The sequence below is a fragment of the Neopsephotus bourkii genome, unplaced genomic scaffold (genome assembly GCF_033783945.1).
Source record: "Neopsephotus bourkii isolate Nb327-2 ecotype Australia unplaced genomic scaffold, CSIRO-AGI_Nbou_v1 NB_1279, whole genome shotgun sequence".
Lineage (NCBI taxonomy): Eukaryota > Metazoa > Chordata > Aves > Psittaciformes > Psittacidae > Neopsephotus > Neopsephotus bourkii.
In genome coordinates, this window is record NW_026901764.1 from 1,115,645 (window position 1) to 1,139,642 (window position 23,998).

The window sequence follows — 23,998 nt, forward strand, 5'->3', positions numbered from 1 at the left end:
TCCCCAAACCCTTGCAAGTTCAAATTTAGTACACTGACTTTGTTAACCAAAAGCAGCTAGTGCTGTGCAGGGACATGGGCCAGGATCAGATGGCCCTGAATCTGTTGTCTTATGTATCTGGAGAAGTTTCAGTTGCCCAGTGCATAACGTGGAAGTAAAGGTCCTTGAGATGGAATGAGAAAAAGCCACTATATGTATGAAGTACTAAGAGGAATGTTTCTCCTTCCCATCACCCATCTTAAACACAGCTCTAAAGTGTTTTATTAAATAAAATTGTAAAGGTCAGGCAGGATCATTTTCCCTCAATCACCAAGGATTTTACTTTTTGTCCAAAGCGTCTTATAAAAGTAATTCTGTCTGAGAACAAATTTATGAATATGAAGCCTTCCATAAACCATGGTTTTCAGCTCAAAACAACAGCACAAAAGTTTATTCAAGATAATTGTGTCGACTGTCTTCTCCAATTACTTTCAATAAAACTGAATATTTGCAGCTTATGTTATACCAACACAGTCCCAACCTGTTGGGCCAGATTTGGTTTTGAGCAGCCTGTAAAATGATCTGTGCCTTCTTTTAATACTATTTTTCTCCTCCCAATATCATTACCCTAGCTTTTAAACCCTAGCTCAAAAAAAAACAGGCATAGATACATGTAATTTTTCTAAGTACTAAACCACATTGAGCTTTCTAAGCATAAAACCACACATTTCATCTGAACTCATCAAGTAGGTACAAGGTTTATGTGAGTTTGACAACAAATTCCATATGTAAGGGCCTTCATTTACTGAAAATCCTTTGCTTACTGAAGCCAATAGCATGTGCCAAAACTTTGTGGTATGTTAGATGTGCAGATTGTTTTCACTGCATTACGAGTTTACTATTATGTCCATTTGCCAGGTGGAGGCATAGTTTCATTAGCGAATAGTAGTGAGGGGTGGGAAGCCAAGTTACTCAAGGCTTTGTTCTTTTTCATTACTAAGCTAGTTTACACCTAAGCTATTAAACAGTTGAAGGCTTTTTTTGCTGTGAAGGCTGTGGCTAATATGAAAAGGACCTAAATTTGGAGTAATATAAACTAAGCCAAATAATTTTTTTCCACCTTCAAGTAATAGATTCTATTGCCCCATAAACTCAAATGATTCTTGTGGCTCATTTTTTCCTCTTGCTTCTTTCCTGCCATTCATTCTTTTTCTTCCTCTTAATATCCTTGGAATATGGAAATCATTTGGATTTAGTAGAGCTGCTTTCATTCTCAGTCTTTAAACACAACTTCTTTCTGTGCCACCCCTATGTTAACTGGACTGCTTTTGTGTTGTTTTTTTGTGTTTTTTTTTTTTTTTTAACTTTACCAAACAGACACTGAGAAGTCTTGCCTGCTTCCCTTTATTTTTGGTGTTCTGAGGACGTCTCAAATTCCTGAGTATACTTCCTGTATCAATACCAGACCTTGTGGATTAACCATTGTGTTGTTAGGTTGAGGGAAACATTCAGGTTCTGCCTTGGTTCTGTTGTCTTACTGAACCAGGAGCAAAGAGGAGAGTCAGGGAAAAGTAATTTGTTACCTCTGTTATCATCTTCTCCCGTATGTATGGTGTGTAGTAGGGAAACTTTTTATGCCTTATTCTGGGTAGGCATTTTCCTGAGTAACTTAGGCAGTTGTTTTTGTTTCTATGAAAAATGGTAATTTGTCAAAAGTAGAGAATGTTACTGATGATGTTTGTATTACCTGCTCATCTGTGCGGCGGTTTGTCAGGTTGTCATACTGATCCAAGGAAGAATTGCATTCTGGATTTTTGGTGGTTAAAGGTTTCCACACATTTTACTGTGCATTTGGAGTCCCAGAACTGCGGGGTTGAGATCTGAAGCTCTGATTATGTCATCTTTAAAGTTTAGCTCCCTGATGCACATCTAGGATCTTTGAACAGCTGCGTGTAGAAAACTGATTCAATAGCCCTGAAGACTCCTTAGGTTGTGCTAACCAGAATAAATAGCATTACATAGAAAACTGAACTAGAATTAGGTCTCCTTTTTCACAGTCCTGTCTTGTGTCATGAGGAAGAAGCTTGGCTAAACTTTAATAATATTGAAGTTAGGATAACACAGTAAATGTGTGAAAAATTTCATATGAGGCTATTGGAACATTTTTATTTTAAACTCAAATGGACCTGAAGTGCGTTCCAAGTTTTTATGGGGTGGAGGGACAAGAGTTTGGGTTTGGCTTCTTTTTTTTTTTTTTCCCCTCTCTCCTTTTTTGTGGGCAAAGTTCAACTGAAGCTGGGAACAAATTCAGTCATCTCTTTATGAGTGGGAATAGAACATCACTGATGTTGCACACAATATGAGTAGAATGATTAAAGGACAAGCGTGTTCTTAAAAAAAATCAGCTTAATCCCAGCTCACCGTATAATTACATTGCTGAGATTAAGAGTTCAGTTAACCCAAGGTGTTTTCCCAAGGCCTGCTGTCCTCAGAAGGATTTCTGTGTTGACCGTGAAGGGATTCTAGAACAGCTCTTCTCCAAACAGGCATGACAGTGCCAAATGCTTAAATTAGGTGGATCTAGTTCACCTGTGTCTAAAAACATCAAAGCAGAGAGGGGACCAATGCCAGATGATTGGAAGAAGAGTGTACATCCACATTGACAAACCTCTGTTGGCAAAGAAAGTTGTTTCCCCAGCAATGTATGAAAAATGGGTTCATGCTTGTTTGGCTATATTTAGTGCAAAACTATAGGTGTGGAGTAAACCTGAAGTGTTGGAGAGTGTAAATTAATAATCAAAATACTACTTTTTAATTACGATAACAAAATTAAGTAACAAACATCACAGGAGGCATAAGTAGGCATCAGTATTTTCCTTTAATTTTCCTGAAGTCTGATTTAGTGTTGATGTGCTTAGTATCATACTCCTGTTATTTTTTCTTTTGTGTCAAGTCTTTGATTTGTAAAATGTGGATAATCTTTCACACACTGGACTAAAATGTCTTAATTGCTGAAGCATTGCAATTTTGCCCTGCCCTTATGTCAGCTGATGTGACAGTAGTGCTTCAAGTTCAGACAGTCAAATGGAAGTCTTTTAAAAAAGAAACCAGCAAGACAAAATCAAACAAAAGCAAAAGAGAGAGAGATGGAGATTGATTGCTTAGAATGCTTGTCATTCTCATTCCTAGTATCTTGTTCAGTTTGGAAAACATAACTGAGAAGTACGGGTACCTATATATATTTGTGTATCTTGTGCTATGAACAGTTTTCAACTCTAACAGATTAATTTCTGCTTCTTTGTGGTTCCCAAGTTTGTTGTTTGTTTGTTTTTTTCTCAATAGCTATTTCTGCTCAGTCAAGATTGTTTTTCAGCTTGTGGTATAAATGGCTGAATGTATGGTCTCTTTGTTTTTGGGGAAAAATAGCAAAAGTTAGCAGTTGACAACACAGACACTTAAGTTACAGGCAAATAAAAATGAAAGTGTGATGAGTCCGTCCAAGGTAACTTTCTTTGAGCTGTGTTAGTCCTGCTGTCCAGAGATGTCTCAGAGGAGACATTGAGCCTGGGAGAATCTTTATTCCCTGTCCTGAATGTGAATGACTGGTGCTGTACACCGTGGACTTGCACAGTCAGCCAGCAAAGGCGAGAACTGCCACTCCTCATGTGAGTCACAGGTCACTGTCAGCAACTGCACCCCCAGAAGATGTAACTTGAGTCTGTGGTGTTATTCCTAAGACTTTTGTATGTCTACCACACATTCAGGTTCTCTGTGACTTATGAAATGAGCTTGAACTTAATATACTGTCTTCAGCTCTGGTTTTGAAGTAGAACAGTTCCTGGTTTAAACTAGTTTATAGTCCATAGAGAGAAATGTCCTCTGTGGTTCCTGGTTGTAGATAGGGGTTGGAAAAATGCTATTTCTCCTTATGGCTTTCAGGCAATCAGATCAGATATGGAGGTCTGAAGCCAGCAAACACAGACCCCAGGCCCCCTATGATGACTTGTCAACACTGTGGTTGCAATGCTATTCATTCTTCCTGTTTATCCAATCAGGGAAAGACAGTTATACCAGAACCAATAACATGGTGTCATTCACAGAAATCTATTATCTCTCTTTATGTTATAAATAACTAACTTCATATTCTGCTCATATGGGACCCTCATATTGCACAATGTAGAAGTAAAGAATCTGATTCCACCAGGCTGCCTCTCCTCCCATGGGAGACCTGGAACAAGAAAGGGCAGTCAGACCATTTCAGCATTTGCTCTTCATCTGACATTCTTTGAATTCATTCTTTGGATTTTTATTTTTTTTTGTTCTACCCTCTTTTTCCCATCTTCTGTCAATTTAGGGGTAGGACTCAAACCTTCACAACACAGTTTCCAGTAGCAGAGGTTTTGTATTTTCAGCATAATCTTAATAGTTTGATGCTTATAACATGGCTGTAGAAGTGCTGTATGTCGTATCTTCCAAGAAAGGTCTCTGCATAAGTGAAACAAAAGGAAAAACTTCTCTATTCTTCAGACCAAGAGTAGGATTTAAATTTGCAGCTTAACCAGCCTAAATGATCTCTCAGAATTAATCATATATACATTATAAATACCACTAAGCTTAGGAGCACAGAATAACGTCATACAACTGAGGTGATCTGACTGGATTGCTAACCTTTTGTTTGGCTGTTAAATCACCTGAATTAAGGTGGCTTAGTGTCATGCATCCTGTTGCTGTTGCAGCTACTTCATGCTTGTGCTTGCTCAAGTTATTGCCTGGGTAAAGTTGGCAAGACTCACTGCAACATGAATGATCTTGCACCTGGAATCCCGAGCTTTTACTTAGGAAATCTGCACAAAATCCTTATGTTACTAAAACAGTTAGCATCCTGCTTGTTTCCTGCTAATATAAATATAATTAATATTGATCACAGTTTAATGTTCTGTCTTCAAAGAAGATAACATTAATTATGGTTGAAGTCCTTTTCTGTGCTTTAGTTTATAATATTTTACTTTGAAGTTGCAGTGTTTCTGAGGGTGCCATTTTTACATCTAAATGTACTGCCATGTAAAGCCCACTAAGCTGTTTTGGGCCCATTTATTGCATTTAAGCATTAAAAACTGATTCCATCCCCTCAAGCATTTCCTTATTTTTTTGAACGTGTGCTTTTGTAGAATTTACAAGATGCATTGCCACATTAATCACTGTAAATTCCAACCTATGCTTAAGGTCTTTAATGGTTGGTCCCAAGAGCCTTCACATACAATGCATGAGTTAAGAACTCGTTACAGTTTGACAAATGTGCAGAATAAAGATGTTCTGTAGAACTTGAAACACTTTTTGAAGTGGTTTGTCCTTTGCAAATGTTGTTCTGCCTCACATTCCTCTACCTGTAGTAATGCTTTTGACATACTTTTGGTTCATTCAGCCGCCATGCTGTGTAATTAATTTAAGCATTCATCTATGCCTCAGTGAAAACTTTTGATGGTTTTCTTTTAATAAATGAATGTGATTGTCCTAAAATCCAGAGCCAATTAAAAATATATTTAAAGACCAATGCAGCTCAGACCTTCAATAAGTTTGTATGTTATGGTGCTCTGCTTAAGAAAAAAAGACCAGGACATACTAATCAGAAATGTAGATACGGATTTGCAGGGTTATTTAATTAGAGACCTGTTATAGAAAGGAGGAATGAACTGAGCATTCAGCTGACCACAATGTGTTCTTTGAGACTTCATTGCTTGCTGTGTTGGAAAACTAACTGATCAAGGAGACTTACAGTACCTGTCACGGTTGCTATTTCAGAAAAAACAGTCGCCTCCATCAGCATGGCTATTTAGATAAACCGATCACTTCTTTAATTGATTCTGAGTGGTGAAAAGTTGCCATGGATACAAGATCCTGCAGCAATCAAAGCAGAAAGTAAGTATGGAATTGGAAGTGACAGATTTATTCATCACATACTTAACAAGCCTTTGAAGGGGAAGAGAGAGTTTGTTGGAGTCCTTAGGCTGTGTATAAAAAGATTGTGGAGAAATACAGAATTGCCAATAGGCACTTCAGTTGAAGAGGGCTGGGTAATACTTGTATTAGAACTATTGCACAGATGTGCTTGCTTATAATTTTTGCTCTGGATGACAAAACTGTCAAAGTCTGTGAGCCTGTTGTCATTTATCTTGAGTCTCAGCAATAAATGGTCAGCTGAAAATTGTCTGATTGGTGAAAGGTTTCGAACTGTTCTGGGCTCAGCTTAGGAGGCAATTAATATTGGATCCTTATTTTGTTCTAAACAAATTTCAGAAAGTGCATTTTCATATATTGGATTTCTTTGAGATCCTACTGAGCTGCCTTCCACTGTACTTTGTATAGTTTTGTGAGTTTAGTGAATTTTTCAGCTTGGTGTTGTAGGGATATTACCCCTTCATTTGCTGATGGTGCCACACAGCAGTTTGGTACGCAGGACCTGGTCATTCTCAGAAATACAGTCACTTGTGTGAGATGGGAAACAAAAGAACAACAAAGACTTCTAATAAACGTGAAAGGTCATGGCAGACAAAACAAATTAAAGCAACCAGAAGAAAGTGTTGCAGTCATTCCCTTGGATAACCTCCCTGTAGTCTTAAGGCTGTGCTGAATTTTCTCTCAGTACTTTCAAACTCCTCAGAAATCACCTTTCCTCTGCTTTCCTAAACTGAATGTATATTGAATAAGAGGATATGCAAACCCAAACTCATTTCCTGATTTCTCCAACATATAAACATACCATGCTAATTGAATTCTTTGTAAATGAATGTTCAAAAAAAGCATGTTTCCTCAGTTCAAAGCGTGGCTGGGTTGAAGGGCTTTGTGTTCGAATCAAGAAACCCCTGTGGTATTATATAAACATGCAAAGAAAGTCAGTATAATTGATGTGATTTATTTTTAAAATTTTTTGTTTATTTTAAGGCTTCATGGTAAAACTTGGAGATACAAATTCACTTTCAAAAATAAAAAAATATTCAGTGAATCTACATGCAAAATAATACCTATATTTGACTGACTTCTTGGCTTAGTAAAGTGATTGACCATACAGGTGCTTGTACAGCATTTAGTGGACATTAAAATACAATTGATGTTTGAGCACCCAATCAAACTGACTTTCTCTGAATCAATATAGTATGGTGCTCAGTTACATGTTCCTTTCAGATGCTCTCCAATATGAAGAGGTTCTTGTTTCTCCACATTCAGTAGTACTCTTGCTTCTACTTAGCAGTTTAACTCGTACACATACTGTGTTTACTGTCACAAGAATTGTTTGAGTTTATGTATCTTCAATTTGTGGATCTCTGTATACATGAGTCAGTGTTTATGAATTTAAGTTCACACACATATTGTAAACTCAAACACTGCATACCGTTATTAGTGATGAATAATGAAACTAATATTTGGTTTCATTTGAGATAATCCTATAGAGCTGACTTAATTAGCATGCTATTATATATCTTCCTTTTCTCCTTGGACTGACTCAGTCGCAGTGGAAGAACACAACTTTCTGGCCAACAGAATCATGAAACAATGAATATCAAGCATTTTTAGGTGAAAAAACCCAACCCAACCCAACCAACCAATACATCCTATCCCCCCAAAAAACCCATGCCAAACTCGAAACCCAGCTCATAGGCTGAACCACTTGGAATATGTTTGTCCAAAACTTGTAATCTTACAAGTTACTTTCAAGAATTTTGGGAAGGATAAAAAAAGAGTTAATGCTCACAACGGTGTTGCATGTGTGTATCTTAAATTATACTTCACGCCTAGCCACTGCTACAGAACATTATTATTGTAGTTCTCTATTTTCTCACTGCAAACATGCATCAGTTTCTACATGAACACTCCTGGTAGCTCTCAGTGCATAGCCAACATTGCTAGCTTAAGATCATTTTATTTGGAACGTTAGAGGTACACAAACAGGCATGGCTTTAAAGTTTGCTTGGAAGCTAAGAATGAGAAGTCTTTTGTTTTCCCCTTTTATTACATTAGGTTTAAGTTGATATTTTGCTCTGAAGTAAGCTCCCACAGTCTGCTACAGCATTTCATTTGTGGAACTGCAGTATTTTAGGCTACTCTGTAAGAGCTAATCTGTCTATATCTTTCATATAGAAGGGAAAATGAACAAATACGAGAGTCGATCTTAATCTTGTATCTTGTCGCTCTCAGAAGTTTTTAAATGGTCACATTTTAATAAAAATATTTTTTTTTTATCCTTCCACTTTAAAGTAACTCTGTCTAGTACCTACTTGAGGAATGATGTAGTTAAGAAAAAAAATCTGCACGCAACATTGAAATGTTTTGTTTGAATGTCAGTCTTGGATAACTAAAACATGAGAGAATTACAAACATGTCACTGTGCATGGCATACAAGGAAAATATTTTTGTAATATTTGTTCCAGGTTAATTGTTCCATTAAAACATTAAGTCACTTTGTCTGTGAGCTTAGATCTACAGTAGTTTTTCCTTAGTTATTGTGTTAGCAAGTACAGCGTGACCTTATAAAAATGGAAATCTTGTTAGTACTTCATATAAAAATCACAAGTCACAGAGTGAGTTGCAATTGAATATGCTGTGGCAGACAATCAGGTTTGAAAATTCTGAATTTAACTTACTTTGGTTATTGTATAAGATATTATAAATTATACATTATTATAAATTTCTCAATATAACTCTTTCTATATGTATCCTCAGTGGACTTGATAAAATATCTGAAACAAGATGTCAGAGATCAAAAATAATTTTATTCTCTCTATACAGTGCATAATAAGTCCTTTTCAACAAACACCAAAACTGAACTGATCTTCTTCTGAGAATGTGGTTGAATATTTTACCTAATAGATCAGTTACTTCTCTGCTTTTCTTTGTGAAAGCTCAGGATTAATTTAGATGTAGAATAACTGTTAGACTATCCGTTTTATATAAAGAGAGGAAAGAAATAATTTTATACTAAAGCAATGGACTGCAGTTCCCGGGAAGGTAATGGAATTATTGTCCCTTGAAAGCCTCAACTGATATGTAATGACTTGCTTCCTGCCTTGGTAGGTTGTACTATGGGCAGGCAGATTGCAATCACTGCTGATTTGAACTTCACACATCTGATCGTAGGTTCAAAGTTTTGGCAAAGTTTGATTTATAGCCATGCACTTTTAGTGATTAGGAGTAGATAAACAGTTGTGGTACTCCGTTAAGCCCCATTGTATCTGTTTAAGTACTTTCAAGAAGGATGCTGCAAAATAGTATTGCTAGTCCTATATACAGCTGTGGTGCAGTTGGAAGAGTTGTATTGAAATGGAAAATACATCCTGACAAATGAATGCGCCATCTATTAATTTTGCCAGGACTGAAATATATTGCTCTAAAACTAGGATCTCTAACAGAATTAAATCAAACTCATTTCCCCTTAAAGCTGTCAAGTAAAATTAGAATCTAAATTATTAAAAACTTTTTTCCTGACACTGATTCCCTTTTTGAGGTGAAATTATTTAATGCTTCCTGTAAGATACTGAAATGACATCTGGTTTTCTGTGTTGATTCTTCGAGTTGGAGATCATGGTTAACAGCAGGGTGATGTTTATAAGTGTGCCTGAGCAGGTAGTTAGGCTGATAATGCTAATTCAGGTCTTGATCACTTTGATAACAGCAAAGAATGAAGCTGATAATTAGGAATTGTAATTTGTTAAGTGGATGTTTGTTCACAGATGGTAGATCAACTGTCAAAAAAGATTTTAAAACCAGCTTTTTGCTTTCACTCTATTATCTTTTTGGTGGTTTAAAAACATTGAGGAGGCAGGATCATAATTTATGACTAATTTTGGGGAGAGTCAAAAGTGGCTGGCATGCAAAGTCCCAAAATAATTCATTACTTAATGACCTATCAGGATTAATTTTGTATTTTTAAGATAATTTTTATGGCTCTTTAACAAATTGGATCAAAGTATATCACTCTGGGAGGAAAAAAAGTCTCTAACTCTATTAAATGTACTATGATGCAAATATAAAAATGAAGTTTGTATAAATTCACTAATGAGCATGCCAAGCTGATTTTATACTTTTAAAAAGGAATAAAAATGTTTTGCCAAACTTTGATATCTCTAATTAGAAGTATCTGCTTTACCTCTTTGAATGCATAATGGGGGCACGTGAATTACTTCAGTTTAAGATATTGTAATCTCCAAAAGTTCCACATTAGTTTGTATCAGGGCATCCAACAAAAAGCTATGCTAGCCACTTTGCTGGTCTTCCCTACAGTCTACATGTATTTCCCTCTTCACTGACTTTTCCCAATGTGCAAAATCTATGCCTTCAAAATGCTGCATTAGAATTTTATTTATTTATAATTATGTAAGGAGCGGCACATACTCATAACACTACTTTCCTCCTGTTAGGGGAGGACCATAAGAATTCTTCCTGATGCTAATTAAAAAAAGTAGTTTATTTGTATAGATCAATTGTTTGATGTTTACTCTCTGAATATTTAGTAGCTGGAAATTGCTGGCAGGAATTGTTACTGATACAGCAAATTTTATATTGACACTAGAGAGCATTTGTCGGAAATATGCTTCACAGTTGGAGTAGAAACATTCAGTAGAAAGTCATCACATTAATACTCTGTGATATGCATGGTTGAAGATACCAGCATGTTCGGAATGTTGACAAAAATTAGTGAAAAACGGGCATCAGAACAAGCATTTTTAGTATCTACCTGTAAGAGGGCTTTTAAAAAGCATAAAATTACAAGTAATGCAAGCATCGATAGTGAGGTCCCAAAGTGAACCCCCCTTCCTCTGAAATGTGCCGTTAAGAAAAACACAGGTGACAATTCTGTAGCTGTATGTGGAGGGTAGGTTGTTAGATGGTTGTCTAGGAGTCAAGATAATTAAACAGCTTTCAGTGGTAATGGACATATATAGCTGTGGCCAAAAGTGCATGATTGTCTAATGTGAAATGCACACACATGAACGCAAGTATATGAATTAAAGTTTTGTAGATTTCTATATATGCTTTCTTTAACATGCATTGAAGACATTAAATCATAAGTGTAATGGAGCATGCTGATGCCTTCTTTCCATATGAAAAAAGGTTTGCTTTTCCTTTCTTTTGCTCCCTTTAGCAATTAATAAATGCAAGTAATAAACCAGAAAATTTATCTTAAGAATTAATGGAATTACAGAAGTATTGGACCAGGATGACTGAAAAAATATGGAAATGTATTGGGAAGTTTCAATATATCTGTAGTATAGGAAACCACTTTTTGGGGGTTGTTTCTTTTTTTTCCCCTGATGCAATACTTTTGAGATCTGCTGGTGAGCAGGAATGCTCCTTGCTTGCACTAAATTCTCTTTCAGATGATTTAATGAATGCACTGTCATTCTCTGAATCTTTTTTTATCAAATTATTTTATATCTATTCTTATATCCAATTAATTATAAAGCAACTACAGAAGATATTTTTTCCTAGTTTAATGTCAAGAGAATAACCAGACCTTTGGGTCTCTAGGTAAACGTGTGTTAGCAAAGGATCACAGGCACTTGTCTTATGACAAAAGTTAGTGCCCCTCCACTGTGCTGTAGTAATGGGAGACACCATGGATTGTTCCTAGTCCAGTTAAAACACAAAGCTGAACAGATGTCCTTAACCCTCTGCGGTGGTGGTTTGATTCAAGTCTATGCTTTGCACTTGCATTGGTCTGGGAAGGTGGCTAATACAGCTAACTAGCTCTTAGCTGAGGCTTAGCAACTTAAGCACTACTAAATCTTTCACTTGTGATTGCCTTTATGTCCTTCTGACAGCATAAAGACTCTAAGGCACTTTTAAAGAAATTTGCTCTTGGTTTAATAAACAGTTGCAAAACCACAGTAAAATAAAAGGACCCTGGTAAGTGTTAACAGGTACTTCACATCTGGAAAGCCATACTTTAAATATTGAAAATGATGTTTTTGATGCGCTTAACCAGTGCTTTTGAATGATATTTCAGATAGCAGTGTGGTGAACTGGAGTTAATGAAACAAAAAAGAAAATAGCCACAGGGTTACCTTCAGAGCTTTAGGTATTATTTGAAAACAAATATCATCTTGGATGTGAATTGCCCCACTGAATTGAACACAGTTATGTTCCTGAGGGAACATAGTTTCTGTCAAAATGAGATATAGTCTGAGATGGCTGAGGCCAGCTGAGATCAGGATGTGCCATTTGGTGCTACTGATGCAGGAGAGCTTATTTATAAGAAGTCCAAATCCAATTCCTTGTTGTTCACCCAAAAAAGGAAACAATTATTGGTTTGTTTGTTGTTTTTTTTTTCTCAGTTGTGCAGTATGAGGTTTAATTGCTCTTCTCTTGTTACCTGCAAACACAGAGGTTTTAAGGAATTTGCCTCGTGACTTAGTGAGGGTGTCTGTTATCAATCTGCTTTCAGTGTGAAGTACATCTAGCTATTATTATGAAGACTGGTGGTGGATGTGTTTACCTTGGAAGTACAGACCTTTATAAGTATTTCAAGAAAATATTGTACCAGTATGTGCACTTCCGTTTGTAGAGCTTGATGTGTTTTCATTACGCCCTAGATTTTTTTCTCCAGATTCGCTATACAGACCCTGAAATTCATTAATCACATTAGCCCTGGGGTAGGAACCCCAACTTCACAAGGGGGTGGAAGGTGCAGAGTAAGAGAGGGGTTGATTTTACTCTTGGAAATAGCTCTTAAGCAAAACACTTCTTAAAGGAACAGGTATTCGTTTCTGTTAAGTTTCCTAGTCCTGTGTTGCTCCTCACTATCCTTAACAGAAGGCTGGTTCTCAATTCTCCAAGTTAAACTGTGCTGGGTGCCTGATAAAGTTTTCTGCATTCCGAAATTGAATGATGCGCATTAATTTTCTTTGCTAAATAGCATGTGCTCTGCTACATGTTTCAATCTGTCTGATTTATTAGGCACACATTATGAGTGTATAATGACAGTATTTCTCTTAGAACTCACAATTATATAAATAATTCAAGTAGTCAGAAATCAAAATGACTGTGGCTTGCCTTATAGTTGCTAGCCTAGTGATTTGCCATCACAGAAATATATGGGTAGGGAATGCTGCTTTTGAATGATCGACAAAGGATTTCACTTCCTCTACATGAGCAGCTAAATATTGTCAAAATATTTGGTCAGTAGCCCCCTGAAATGGAAGAAGGCTCAGAGAGGATGGCCAGGATGAAATGAAACTTGAGGAATAATGAAGGATGTGACTGACCACAGCTCTTGCAATGACCTGAGTTTATCTCAGCACAAAGGTGTCCTGAGGGTGGCCTTTCTTTTGGGTTAATAGTTTATCAACAGTTGAGTGGATCGACTGATGGTGATAGTGTTTCTCCCAGAGAGTTCTTTGAAAGAGTGTCAATGTCCCCCTGGGTTGGATCAGCCTGGTGAGAGTGAATAAGTGATGTGGCTCAGCAAAACATGAGTATAAAAAGAGAGCAGAGGGCTTGAGCTGGCTTCACTCCATGTACTCTTTCCCAGTGATTTGTAATGCCCGGCATCCTAATGTGGAGTCTCCTTCTCTGGAGACATTCAAAACCCACCTGGACACGTTCCTGTGTAACCTTATCTAGGTGTTCCTGCTCCGGCAGGGGGATTGGACTAGATTATCTTTTGAGGTCCCTTCCAATCTCTAGCATACTGTGATACTGTGATATTCTGGAGGCCTGTAATGCGGAAAACCATTGAGATTGTGATTGAACTGTGCATTGCAATCACTGCATACATATTGCATAGTGTGACTTACATTTTGTCCTGGGTTCAGCAGTAGCAGTCATTTTTGTCTTTCTTGGTAGCTGGTGCAGAGCTGTGTTTTGACTTTCAGCTGGGAACAGAGCTGAAAAACAATGATGTTTTGGTTTGGCCAAGGACTTTGTGAGCCTCATGCTCTGCCAGGGAGGAGGGAAGCCGGGAGGAAGCAGAGACAGGACACCTGACCCAAACTGACCAAAGAGGTATTCCATACCACAGCACCTCATGCCCTGGATGTAACTGGGGAGTTACCCAGAAAGGCTAAGTGGACTGCAGGGTTGGAGGAGGTATTGGTCGGTGCTTGGTCAGGCTGGGGGGGGCAAGTTATCGGTCGCCTGGTGATGAGGTGTTGTATTCTCTTCCCTTGTTATTTTCTTTATCATTACTATTCTTGGTGGCAGCAGTAGTGATTTGTGTTATACCTTAGTTACTAAACTGTTTTTATCTCAACCCGTGGGAGTTGCATTCTTTCTGATCCTCCTCTCCGTCCCTCCGAGAGTAGGGGGAGGGCAAGAAAGGGGGGGAGTGAGTGAAAGCTGTCTGGTTGAGGTTTAAACCACGACAGTTCTTTTTGGCGCCCAACGTGGGGCACGAGGGGTTGAGATAACGACAGATCTGACCATCACAATGCTGATTTATTGGCTCTCAGAGTTGTTCCTCTTGATCTCACAGTTTCAGAATGTTGTAACTTACTTAGAGCCGGTATTTGCTGTATTAGTGTTTATCAAGTGTGGGGCTTGGGCTAAGGTTCTTGTCTCACTGTACTTTATGGCAATGACTTGTAATACGGGCGGGCTCCAGCAGCAGGGCGGGACGGACGTGGCCGTGGACTGGTACCTGGCCCTCCGGCTGCTCCTCACCGTCCTGGCCCTCGCCCTCGCCTCCGTCTGCGTGAGGCTCTGGGGAGCCGAGGGGGGGCGGCCCCGGGAGCCGGCGGCTGCTGAAGCGGCCCGGGAGAGCGGCCCCGGGGACCGAGCGGGACCGGAGGCCGCGAGGGGACGGCTGCCGGTGGAGGAGGTCGGGGCGGTCGAGGAGCGGGAGCAGGCGGCTGCCGAGCAGCGGGAGAAGGCGGCGGAGGAGCCGAGCCCCGCGGCCGAGCCCAGCCCCGCGACGGCCGAGAGCATTCCCCGGAAGCCGCCCGCCGAGCCCCAGGAGGACGCAGGAGACCCCGCAGCATTTCCCAGCAAGGCAGAGGAGGAAGAGCTGGACTCAGGGAAAGAGAAGCTGGTGGTGGGAGAGCCGGCAAGCACAGCAGCTACACCAGCCCCAGTGACAAGTACAGCAGCATTGCTTGAGAGTTCTGGTTTTGAATGGCGTTTGGGTACCCTTGGGACCTGCCTGCTGATTGTGATGGTGTTCACTATGTTGGCACACATGCAGAGTGTGTTTTACCCACCACCATTGTGTCTGATCCCAAAATTTAAGCAGAGTCGGGTTTGGGTCTTGTCTGGGGTTAGACAACAATATGGGAGGACCAAGAGGTTTTCCCCAAGGCTGGACAGCCATGAGTGGCAGGGCACGTGGGACAGTATGGGCAAGTATCTAGTCCACTGGGCCCCTCCAGTGCTTTGGAAACATTGGAGATGGAAGGACAATGAATTATTTTGAACCTGGTGGGCCCCTGACCCTTAAGGCCAACAGAGCAGAGATGCAACATAGAGATGGACTCATGATCGAGGGGTGGACTTAACAATGGACAATATTGCCCAGGTTATTCACAGGTGTGAACACTGCACACAGTCTCTCGTGCTCTGAAAGACTGTTACAAGAGGTGGAGCCTGACATCATGGACCAGATGGACTCAGCAGCTTTATAGGGACTGGTCCATGCACTACGATAAGAGTGCACTTAGATAAGAGTGATGGTATATTGAAAATGTGGGATCTGAGCATGACGTGAATGGTATGGAATAAGGGGTGGATAATGTCCTGGGTTCAGCAGTAGCAGTCATTTTTTCTTCTTGGTAGCTGGTGCAGTGCTGTGTTTTGACTTTCAGCTGGGAACAGAGCTGAAAACAATGATGTTTTGGTTTGGCCAAGGACTTTGTGGGCCTCATGCTCTGCCAGGGAGGAGGGAAGCCGGGAGGAAGCAGAGACAGGACACCTGACCCAAACTGACCAAAGAGGTATTCCATACCACAGCACGTCATGCCCAGCGTAGAAACTGGGGAGTTACCCGGAAGGGCTAAGTGGACTGCAGGGTTGGAGGATGTATTGGTCGGTGCTTGGTCAGGTTTGGGGGGGCAAGTTATCGGTCGCCTGGTGATGAGGTGTTGTATTCTCTTCCCTTGTTATTTTCTTTATCATTACTATTCTTGGTGGCAGCAGTAGTGATTTGTGTTATACCTTAGTTACTAAACTGTTTTTATCTCAACCCGTGGGAGTTGCATTCTTTCTGATCCTCCTCTCCGTCCCTCCGAGAGTAGGGGGAGGGCAAGAAAGGGGGGGAGTGAGTGAGTGAAAGCTGTCTGGTTGAGGTTTAAACCACGACACATTTATATTGTGTTACACAATATATTTAGTATTATTCCACTATATTAGGAATAGTGTAACATCAGCAAGCTTCAAATATGTAAATTTGGTATTAGACGTTGCACCCTCCATGTGTGAAGTATCTAAAATAAACCTGGTCAGTGAGTATTGGACTCTGACAAATACTGCTAATAAGGATGATCTTGCTAGAATGATTTTTCTAAGGAAAGCAAGATCTAGGCATAAAATAAATGTTCATTCTATATAATTGTTTAATGTCTGGACTGGTACTAAAAAATCCTGTTACTTAAGTTAATGGTCAGGTGAAAGCAAATACAGTATGCTGAAGGACAGAGGACATGAAATTGGCCATTATGCAATGAAAGGGCTGACTTGAGAAGCAGAGCATTTCAGTGCAGATGTAAGAAACACATGTAATAGCTTTCAAGGCAAATGAATCTGGCAAATACACTAGAACTGCTGCCAGATTTAACATTACTGATCATTATATAAGAAGAAAATAACAAAAAGCAAAGCAAACAATTTTTTTCTGACAATACTCAGATCAGTATTATAACTCTTTGTACCTACTTGTGTGGCTTTTGTTGTTAAATTACAACAAGATTAAATCAATTGCAAGAGTTTTCTAATATTTTCTGGCAATTTTCTACACTTCTAAGATTTCTCATAAAAATGGAGGAAAACACTATTACTCCTCTTAAAATATTCGCTGCTCCAAATTTATCCTTTTACTACTTTGTACATAAATAAAATTAGATACTGAAATATTACTGTTAGTAGTATTTAAGACTAGATATAGGTATATAAAAGCTCTCTTAAGATATATATAGCTATATATATATACACACCTAGATTTTTTTATATACCTGTTGCTCATAAAAAATATCCTTTTTCTTTTGCTTTCTGTAGATTGAAAAGATATTGTAAAGAGACTGGTACTTCTAAGTCTTCTTCAATGAGTGTCTCATTTTCTTAAACCTAAATTGTCTTCTGAGGAAATATGCAACATATCCTCAGATCTCAAAGGATACAGTTTTCAAAAGATTCACAAACCGTTTATCTGAATCATGATGTTATTCATAACACATTTTTTTGAAAATGACCTTTCATTACTTGCTGATTATGATATGATTCACATTATGAGAAAATTGTATCCTTACATCTCTTTACTAAAAAGGTTTTTACAAGGGTTAGTTTGGTGTGACTGCTGATGTCCTATGCTGCTGGGAAATGATTTCATGTCTTATGAATACTTCATATAAGATATGCTATAAAAAATATAAGAAAATACTTAGGAAGTATTTGAAGACCTATAACTCTATAACTGACTACCACAAATTATGTTAAAGAAGGAGGGTGAAAAAAGTAATTCTTTTTCTGATGGAAGCTGGCAGCTCTATCACTCATTTTCTTAGTGAAATGGATTCAGTGGAATTAATGTTGGACATAAAACTTCCTTTGAGAGGCAAAACTGTTTAAATTACAACCTTATAAATATGATAGTTCTTCCATAGGAATAAGAATGAAGACTTCTAGTAAACTACTGGAAAAGAGGTTTAAAAGCACAGGAAAGAGAGTACACTCATTTCTAAGAGCCAAAGCTGGGACTCATGAGTAGCAAATCACTGCTTGTGCATTCTAGTTTGGGTTTACGTCTGGCCAGCTTGCAGTGCAAGCACAGCCATAGGTGTTCAAAATGCTGTGCAGGATTTTAGACTTTGGGAGGCTTAATTTATTTTTTATTTTTCAATTTCTTCATCATTCTGTTGTTCTCCAGTATAAATAGCTGTCTTACTTGAAGCAGCTACTTGCATTTTAAGGGCAACAGGTGGCATCACGTTTTCTGTAGAGGGTTATATTACAGCAGTGATTTAAACCCTCATAGCAACTTGTGCTTGATTTTTTTAACATTCTTTATTGCACTGCTTTCAGTTTTAGCTGATTTGCTCCCATTTATAAGGAGTATAGATAAGTTGCTCTATGGTAGAGATTACAGAGAGTATAGATAGGTGATGATATTTTTTAATTCAGTGATTCAGTGTTTAAATCTGCAATTGACTTTTTATTTGTAGATTGAATTAAATATGTGATATATGCCTATACCAGTCTTTTTAAACACAAATTTGTTATCTTAATGAGCCACTACTTTGTTTAAAACAACAGACATCTTAGTGTGTCCTCAGATGATTAAAACAGTAATTTGTCCTTAACACCATAGCTAAAATACATTCAGATTAGACTTCCATTATAATTCATCAAATGACTTTGAGCACAAGCTGTCAAAATGATGTGGTTAGCAAGACAGAGTTCTGCAGCTGACAAAACTGGAGATGCACTAAATGCGTCTCAGCTTAGGAGTTAGCAGAAGTCTTAGATTTGGGAAATGAGTCACTACCTTGTTCAGGAAACCAACATAGGTGTGTTAACTTCCATTAAAATGTCCAAAAGCTTCCTCTCTTGCTCCCCTTCGTTGCTCCCCTTCGTTGCTCCCCTTCGTTGCTCCCCTTCGTTGCTCCCCTTCGTTGCTCCCCTTCGTTGCTCCCCTTCGTTGCTCCCCTTCGTTGCTCCCCTTCGTTGCTCCCTCTTTCTTTCAAAAGTAAAATGTGACCAACGCTACTCTTGGTCTCTGTTCCTTCAAAGGCATACTCATTCTATGCAGGGTCAGAACAGGAAGGGAGTGGGTTAGTCTGTGCTTAGGAATAGGTCTGAAGAGCTTAACCTAATCAGACCAAGGATAAAGGAATCGATAGTAAGAGACAAAATAAACAGTGCTGCTCTCGGAATATCACATTAATGTCATGTGTTTTCCTTTCTGTTTTGTGAAAAGAAAGATCTGGTCACATATAAATGCCTGTCTGTTTGGGTCCCCACTCCTTTTAACAACAGAGAAATGAAGATGGACAAAGACGGATGGGGTAGGGGAGGTAAAGTAGAATATAAAAAAGAGTGGGATGAACCCAGGGTTTGGTAGTAACTACAAGGGAGGAAAAAATAGATCACAAAAATGAATAGACATGCCCCCAGACAAACAAGCGAAATGTCACCAATAACAACTAAAACCTTACTGCCCCACATGTTCTAGCAGTTTTAGGGTAGGATTAATCTATCCAATTAAGGTGTTGAAAGAGTGAATTTTTATCTTTGAAATTTTATATTTTGTAATAGAAGAAAATAAATAGGTGCTGACAAGGAATGATTAGTCCCATTATAAGGATAGAGTTTGGGAGAGCATGTAAATCCTACTGCATTTGTAATATTGTACTATCGTGGCCTAAATGTAAGCGTAGGCATACATTTATAGAAAAGTATATGTGCTTATACCTATTTTTTTCCTGCTTTTTCATTTTCCTGTGTTTGGGAAAATGAAAGGTTTGTGGTTGCTGTCTGTTCATCTGATTTTTACAATTCAAAACAGTACTTCTTTCATGGGCTTTTTAATCCAATCATCTAGATCTGTATGCAGATCTGTGGTTTATAGTCAGCATCATGGAAAATTTCAGTTAAAAATAACCCATGCTGAATTGTTAAATGTTTTAATTGAATCATCAAACTCAGTGAATTCTTGGTTGCTGATCATGAGCGCTCTTGATTTTATTGATAAATTGTCTGATTTTTGACATCCTGCTGCATTTTAGTTTGCTGTATCAATTGCAGCTTCCAAATCATTAATGGAATAACAAGCGAGATTATGAGAAAATTCATAGAAAAGTTTGTTTCCAGATTTGTGGAGAAAAGGGATAGAAATGCCACTGATAGTGTTTTTGCCCATATAGCCATCCTGAAAAGTTTCTATATCTCCTAAAGATCATATTCTATTAGAGTGAAGTCTAGATTTTCAGGAACAGGAGTAATTTCTGGGTAAATATGTCTTTTCTTCCAGGGTTCAGAAATACATTTCTCTCTCCCTGACAGCATCCACTTTTAATTACAGAGCTTTCTTTTTGATGTTTTGATCTTGACACTGAACGCTGCATGAGGCCATTGCATTTTTGTTGCTGGCTTTGTAGAAATAAGTTTTACACTGTTGACTTGATAGGCACCATTAAACTTTGTTGTGACAGAGTAAAAAATGTAGTACTGGAAAACAAATAATAAGCAATAGATTAAAAGGGAAGGGAGAAGAAATCATGAAAGGAAAAGAACCCCACACTGCTCATGACCAGTGGAAAAGAAACGAAATTATTGAAGGAGACATGATTATCTGGTTTTATGAAGATGACATTGACAGCTATATGGTGCAGAAGAGACTGAATTGAGGATTGTCTGCCAAAGAAGCAGGAAAGAAATGAAGGGAAACTTCATGCCTACATAGAATTCAGCAAAACTGCAGATGAATGAGAATGTTGAGTGGAGTGCCATCCACTCATCTGGAAACACCTTTCAAGAGCCTTGTAAAATAGACGTGCTTGGGAAAACATTTACCTGAACAACAGCAAGTAGTCCCTAATTGAAGTTCCAGAGTCTGCTTCTTGATGATGCAAAGCAGTTGCACTCATCTTATAATTTTTACGTTTTATCCTCCTCTTTTCTAGTGCTGATTGATAGATTCTGCAGTTGCCACTGTGATAGAAATCATCACAATGAAACCAAGTATATGGCTTGGTATGTTATTTTTTTTTTTTTTTTCCTGTGGCATTCTCTTTCTTGTCAGGTAGTTTATCAAAAGGAAACCCAACCAACTGGATTATAAACACTTGAACTACTTAGAAACAAATCCATGTGTACACTGTTTTGATTTATGTAAGTCAGCCAAAATTTCAAAAAATAATATATCTTAAGCAAAAAGTTTTATTTCGAACTAAAAACACTCATATACCAACAGGCATTGAAACGTCAATTCAAATTAAATGCTTCTCACGGATCTAAGTTTTATGTGTGTATATAATGTAATTAAATTCTTGCTATCTCTAAATTTCTGTTAAAAGAAGTTTTGTTTTAGTCACTACTGTGGCTAAACCCAAGAGTTTTTAAGGACTCTCAAACAGGAAAATATTTATTTTTTCATGCATGGGTCTAGAGTAGTGTTGTCATTAAAACAATAAGTTAGAAAAAGAAAATATGTTCATGAAACAAGAACCACCCTCATGCCATGCCCTTAGAGTCTATATCAATTTGCACAGCCTGCTCTCGCTGAGCCAAGCCTTGTTCGCATGTGCTGCACCTGGTGTCGGTTGATACATCATACATAAACATGTTGTATTTTTCAATTCTTTGTCAGACACCTACAAGTTTATTTTAATAATTTTAATTTTATTACAAGAATATTGTACCTGGACCATTTGTTGATTTTGTGCATTGCTTTCACAGCAAGACTTGGCTTGAAAATCATTAAAGACTCAATGAGTCTTACAGATACCATAACGTAAGTATGTTCTCATCTTTCTTCCCATAGGTGGTGGCCCCTGCAGAGTATGTAAACAGAAATACAACTGAGATTTGGCTATGAGAAATGATGAACTAAATTGTGAACCAGACCATGTTCTGGCACTGATGTCCTTTCTGGGTTCTGTAAAAGGAAAGCCATACAGCATGCAGAATAAGATATCTCTTCTTCCTTCCCCTTTTAATAACTAATAATTCATATATTTTATTACATTTTTACTTGGTTTTTTTATCTCACCATTATGTTCACTTCCATCAGTCATGTGTGACAATAGTATGCAACTGCAGCTGAAAATGCTTGAATTACTGTCACTCTGATGCCTATTTCTCATCTGTAAGTATTAGAGGAGTTGTTGCGTTTCATCTGTTGCCTGTGAATCTATACTAGGGAAACCAAACAGAGAAGTCCAGCAGCTTGTCCAAGTACAGAAACATGGACAGAACTTGTGACAGATTTGAAGCTTTAAATGTCATTTACTCCAGCAGTGCTCTTGGTGCCCTTGCTGTTGTTCCCATGGAGAGCGATTTGAAGCATTTCTCTCTGTCATTTAAGAAGTAAGATTTCTTCCAGCAATTGTTGCAGCAGGGGAAAAACCCCATACTTTAAAAAATGGCTGTTTTCTTTATTATTTACTTTAAGAGAAAACCTTGAAAGATTAAACCTGGAATTTTAAAAAATGCCGATCAACTTGTGCCCCTAAGAAAGGGCAAGTTGTTAGTATTTTAGGCCACCTCTCTCTTCAGTTTGGTTGGTGATTTCTGATTACTTATAAATCACACTTACACACCACCACCACCTCACCCCCATTTAAGAAGGTATTGATCTCATCCCAAAATTTGACACAATTCTGGCAATAACTGAGGTGATTAGTATTAGCCATCAGTTTTACCCTTTGGAATAAAATGTGGCAAGTGAATAAAACCTGATGGCATGCCTGTGCAAAATTTCATTTAACAGCTCATTTCAGGCAGGCCAAGTTGGATTGCCAAATATATCAAATCACTTTTATAGATCTAAGCTGTCTACCTCCTGATTTTCTTACTCGTAAATGGTATAACAGATATTGCTATCGTTTTCCCATACATTGTAAAAGGAAAGTGTTTTAAATAAGGAGCAGAGCAAGCTGATTTGTTTGGTTAAGTTTACAGGTATAGGTTGTATGTAGTCCAGATGTTTGCACACATTCCCAGAGTCCTAGGGCACTTTATTTCCTCTGCATCCAGTCTGAATACTCCAAACATGTCCTGTCAGTAGGCGGTTTCTGTCAGTGAGTTACTAAAAGGGCTCATCTATTATATTTATGTACTTTTCATCCAAGAATGAATAGGTCTTACTGTGCTCTTTCCAATTCCAGATATGAGGAAATATGCCAGAATATAAGTTGTTTGCTTTGTTTGCAGCTACTTTGTTGGTTCTGACTCTTAGTACATGAGTTAAAAAGAAAGGAGGATAATGGAAATACCAACATGTATCTATCTTGGTGTTGAAATTTTATCTGGATTCTTATCATAGATCTAATCTGTGTGTCTGTTATTATGTAGGTATTTCTGCCTCATCAGACTAGTATATATGATCTCTAATGCACCTAACACACATATCCTGGGAAGTAAGGAAGTGCTATTATCCCTGTTTGAAGGATGAAGCACAAAGAAGGAAAGTGACTTTTTCAAGATTCTTCATGGTGAATTTAGGATAGAAGACAAATCTCTTGGGCCGATGCCATAAGTGATTCCAGTTTGAATAGTTCTCATACCCCACAGCCCAAAACTACTGCTCAGCTCCTACTCATGGCAATAGCGGTTTTGTCATCAGTCTTGGGAAGGGCATGGTAGACTTCAGAAAATTTTGAAGGCATACTTATGGCTACTGGTAGGTTTTAGGCTTATCTTTAGCAATGTTTGCTTTAATATCTGGGTTTGGGCATTGAGGAGAAAAGTGGTGTTTATTTAATGAAAATTATCAAAATAGACATTTTTGATGACAGGAACAATTTTCTATACTTGTAGGAGTCCTTAAAAATAGTAGCTTGTTTCTTGAGCGCTCTCACTTCTTGAGTACAGGCCACTCAAAATGCAAGGAAAACCTTTCTCAAAATGTCAGGTATTTTTTGGTCGGTGGATGTGACAGCAAGTCTGAATGACTGCTTTTCTGCTCATCTAATTTCATCACAAAGTATATATTTACAGTTAAATTTATTAAATTCAGAATTATTCTCTTTAAAGTAAAAATCTGATAATTGGTGTATGCTATGTATTTGAGAAACTAAAAATCTCCTACCATGGATGTATCAGGTGCTACCAAAAAAAGAGTGCAATCAACTTTGTGTCATTCTTTCAGTAAGCACAGTCAAAG